Source organism: Protopterus annectens, chromosome 9.part0 (assembly GCF_019279795.1).
Source record: "Protopterus annectens isolate FY-2018-M chromosome 9.part0, PAN1.0, whole genome shotgun sequence".
Lineage (NCBI taxonomy): Eukaryota > Metazoa > Chordata > Ceratodontiformes > Protopteridae > Protopterus > Protopterus annectens.
Window position 1 is genome coordinate 38,401,823 of NC_056743.1, and position 5,254 is coordinate 38,407,076.

The 5,254-nt window shown below is 41.9% G+C and overlaps 1 pseudogene; it reads left to right on the top strand.

Annotated features, from left to right (window-relative positions):
• Positions 1-420: 420 nt before the first annotated feature.
• Positions 421-549, top strand: LOC122812407 (annotated as a pseudogene).
• Positions 550-5,254: the final 4,705 nt, after the last annotated feature.

Genomic DNA, 5,254 nt, shown 5'->3' on the forward strand with positions numbered 1-5,254 from the left:
ACTGGTCTCAATTTAACCCTTAGTATTTTTAATCAGAGTTGTATTCAGACATTCTAGTTGCTTATAATGAACCTTTTCTTAAACCTTATAAATGTTGTAGTTGTGTGTAAACAAGATATAATCTCATCCAGCCGACGTAATGGACAATCTCATATCAGAAATAAAATCATACCATTAGACAAGCTTGTATGATGTATATCCATTCCATTGTATATTGTACAGCTCCAGTTATCAGACAATTGGACAACCTTGTGTAATGTATATCCATTACATTGTATATTGTACTCTGTGGTGTGTAGCCCTGTCAGAACCATGCTGTAAATGAGTAAGTAGACCTTAAAGAGTGTTCAGGCAAGATGTTATACAATGTTTCATACAGGTTCCCTAGTTTTAGGTCAGACACAATCAAGAAACACATATATACTTACCTGGCAGGGGAATACCACGATCATGAAGGTGGTTTCTGAGGGTGAGACTCTTCCATTGCACACTTCAGTTGGGTTGACCTCTGTGATTTCCCCAAATGTGGGAAACTCAACTGCATATGATGACTTGCTGTATCCAGGACAGTATGTAAGCTTCTGAGCCCCTCAAGCCTTTTTGTGTTGGAGGTAAGCCTTCTAGCTTATCAGTGAGAGTGGTAAGCACTAGGTAGTCTATCTACCACAAGAGGAGTGGATCCTGGCCCAGAAATTGTAGTTTATTGGCTGTTTGGGCAGTATTTCCATCTCTTTCAACTTTCTGGTTTAAAAGCCTGCGTTTGCACTTATTTTCCACCTTTCCTGTAACTAGTCTAGTCCAGATACAGATTTGCTGTATCCAGGACTGTCTGTAAGCTTCTGAGTGGTGCCAAAGTCTGCTCTTCAATTTTCCCTTAAATCTGCTAGTTCTCTCCTCTCCTGCACTTTTACTAGCTTATTAGTCTAGCACTTTACCAGACTTCTTGTAGCAATTATTGTAGCACACAAAAGTGCTATCAGCACTAAACATTCTACAAGGAAACTGCTCCAGTACTTATTATTAATGCCCACCCTTCCAGACACATCCAAAGGTCAGTTCCCTGTGCTTTCTCCTATTAACCTGGTGAACTTGGGCATCCTGAGGCAATGTAGCAACTGCCTCTTGTACACTGACAACCCTCTCCTCTTACCTCCCAACACTAAGACTTGCGAGAGATGCACTTATATATCCAGATTGGAAGCCATGTATTCTCCAGCCAAGACTGGAATAGCTGGTCAAGAGGAGAAGGTCAACACTTGCAACACACCACATGGAACACATATCCTTCCAGAACACACATTTTTTATTTATTTATTTATTTAACATTTGTTGACCGGGAAAGTCCGACTAGGTTCCACAGATCCTGTTTTCAGTGGAGGCCCGGGGAGAAATGTTCCAGAAGCATGTCTTTAGAATGTGGGAGGAAACCGGAGTACCCAGAGGAAACCCATGTGAATGCAGGGAGAACATGCAAACTCCACACAGAAAGCACCCCAGCCGAGGTACTCAGCACTGCCTTCACATAAAAACACAAACCCCACACCCACTTTTGTTGAGGCTCTCAATAAAAATCTACCCAAACAGCAGAGACCTCCAAGGAAGAAATGTACTTGACCACCACAACACAACACTAATCAGGAGACACATAACTCTCCTAAACAGTGTGCCATTCAACCAAAGCCCCTAAGGCAAAACAGCATGCCCAATGCACTAGTCATAGATGACTCAATAGTGAGGCACACTGATGTCCCACTCACTAGGTTGCAAAAGGAGAAAGTAGCAGTCAGCTGCCTGTCAGGTGCCAGGATCCACCACATAATGCATGCACTCAGGTTCCCCAACAACAGGTACAAATATGACTCAGTCATGTAGTGGGTGTGAATTACCTGAGACGTACCTCCCTGGACTACATGAAAAGAGACATGGAGGAGCTCTTGGATTATGTAGGCCAGGCCGGTATGACCCTAGCACTGAGTAGCATCCTATCATCACCCAGAATTATACCACAGTACAAGCAGAAAATGATTGATTTCAACAATTGGCTAAGTTTCTGGTGTCACTCTAAGGGGATCTAGTATCTGTCTGCTTGGGATGACATGATTGACAGACCTCGATGCTTTGCCAGAGATGGCTTGCATCTGTCACCCCTGGGCTTCTGGATACTGGCCAAGGCTCTTGCCACCCCTATAGTGCCTTTTTTAGGTGGTGTTCCAAAGATCAAATTACCACTGTAACAGCTGCAAACAAATGCAGTCTGAGGGTCATGCTGCTCAATGCTAGAAGTCTAAATCTCAAAATCCACTTACTCAAAGCACTCCTTAAAATGGAGAACATCAACATTTGTGCTGTAGCAGAGACCTGATTCAAGGCAGCAGAAAGCACCCCTACACTACCAGGCTATAACTCTTTTCACACCTTGTGGCCCCAGAACTTGGATTGAAGCTCCAAAGGTGGTGGTGTTTCCATATTCATAAAGGATGTGCACACCTCCAGACTGGTAGCCCAACATAACACATCAGAGATACTTCAGGTGCAGCTAACACTGGGGAAGACAGCAATTCAGGTCATAGCCTGCCAACCATGTCACAAGACTTACATTTCACGTTCCTAAGTGCCCTGGAGAATATTAGGGTCCAACCTAACATACTAGGTGACTTCATCTGCCCCTCCATTAACTGGGAAAACTACTCATGTACTAATACACTTGCCCAATGTTTCCTGGAGTTCATTAATTCCCATGCCTTGGACCAGCCCGTGCTTATCCCCATTAGAGGAAGCAACATCCATGACCTGGTCATTACTAACATGGGCGAGCGTTGCTCTACACCAATAGTCCGCTGCTCCCTGGTTAGATCCAACCACAAACTAATCACCTTGGAAATCCACATCCCTCCCACCCACTCCACCCCCACACAAAGGTAACCACCATAAAAAATATGTGTGTGTGTGTGTGTGTCTGCATGTGTGTATACCTGTTAAACACTGTTGCAATGATATTATGTATTTGATTCTGAGATATGTAAAAAATCGCTTATGAGCTTTTGCTTCATGCAATTTCTTCATGTCTCTGAACTGCATGTTCACTGTGTGGCACAACTAGACCAGAAGAGTCTGATGGTCAGCAGAGAGGATTAAGACTATGAAATTAACTGTTAATGAGCTACTTCCCGTGGTACAGGAATGGACAGTGAAGCACAAGTCTGGTCAGTGGCCCCAGACAGACATAATTGTGACTTCCCTCCTCTGAGCCAGTGATCAAGGAGTCTCAATCTTCACCACAGACACCTGTGAGGGACATTCAATTGGAACAAAGATAGATACACACAGTATTTCCAGATGCAGCTCTCTGCATCAAGCCCAATTTCCCATAACAGCACACAGGGAATAGGCTGAGTTTCCCGCTCTCTTTCTCCAGGCCCCAACTAAGACTCCCCACTGAGACAGCTGTAGAGTTACATCCTCAGCCAAGTGTTCCAATCAAAGTCCTCCACCACCGTCTCTGGGAAACCAGTGCATTATGTCCATGCTTCAAGTAGCTGACACACACACACTCTTTGAGATTTGATTTTCACATGCACATGCACACACCTGGAAAAGGCTGGCACAACTAGCTATGCCTCCTCTGCCCAGACTATAAGGTAGGTACTGCCACCAGAACACTCCAAAGCCAGCTACTGCAAGGCTGTTACAAGGGTATTCAGTTATACTGAGTAAAATTAATACTAATACAAATGGTAGTGTTGGACCCTTGGACCAATGCGGCAAGGCTATCAGGAATGGCCACAATGTCATCAAATACATTTAAGTACTCTCAAAGGTTAAAATATTCTCTAAACCACAATGAAAAGTTTAAATATATTTAATAATAAACAACAAAAGAACATGAAAATACTAAATATCTATTTACAATAAACACCAGAGTTTCAACCATGGGAAATATTAAAAATAACACAGATGGATAGATGCATACAGATACAGAAAAATGTGTTTGACTAATCTCACTATATTTTCCTGACTGATCTAAAGAATTAATATTTCCTGGTTACTTACTAATGCAAGGCAATGTGACGTGAGTGAGTGGTTGTCCTCCTTTGTTGGATTTCAAAACAATCTGCTCTGAGACTTCTATCTCATCTAGTATTAAACCATCATTTCAGTGCTGGAATACAGAATGACATCACATGCACCTGGTCATCTGATTCTGGTTCCCACACTATCCCCTTTACTAGAAACTGAACAAGAATCTAGCACATATTTGTTACTAAACATGCACATAGAGCTTTGGTGTATGCAGATGTATTATAGCATCTAGTGGTTATAAAACCATTTCAAAACTTCCACTTTTGTAGGGTAGCTTTTAGTTCACCCCTAAATATAATACAGTAGGATTTCTAGTCCTGGTTTTCACAGACATTTTGTCTCTGGCTGCAATCAGAACTGTAAGATGCAATCTTTATGACCTAAACAAGGTAATTTAATATTTCAGACTATTTTTCAAAGTTAGCTGGACTGAGATTAAACTCTTCTCTTTCAGTATCCTCTGTTGCAATATATTAATTTCAATAGTTACAATACAGTCTGACATACAGGTGTATTTCTTTTCTGTCCAACAGGACTCACTGTTTGCATATTTTTAACACAAGCAAATATATTTTCAACATCAGCACCTGTACAAATCAGTTTAATATGCAAATGACATATAATTATTTACAAAACTCCAGCTAGCTATGCTCAAATATGTTACACATCCACTGTCTTACTTTTCCTAGCAGAGCTGGCAGTACCTCACATCATCACATCTCTCCCCCCTTTGAAGACTCAAAGTAGTTTCTCAAGTGACCCTGGAGAAATGTTGTTTGAGTGTAATGAGCATGATTGGGAATACATTAGCCCTACCCTGTCTTGAGAGTCCATCTGCACTGGCATTGCTGGCCCCACTATGGTGCTGCACTTTTTTTTTTGCAGTGTAGAATCCTCAAAATACAGAAACATTCCTACGATGGGGCCAGGCCAGGCCCAAGAGGAAGATGCCCCCCCCACCCTTGTTGGAGCAGTCCACAAAAATCACAAAAACTGATAGGCCAAAGAAGAGCCATAAAGACGATAAAGTGGACTATTGAGGATAAGAAAGAAATTATGTATCGTTACTATTATGCAAAAAGCCCAGAATTCTCAGACACAAGAAAGAAACAAAGATTAAGAAATAAATTAGAGGAAAGAAAAATACTTCCACAGGAAAAACTGTCAGAAGCTT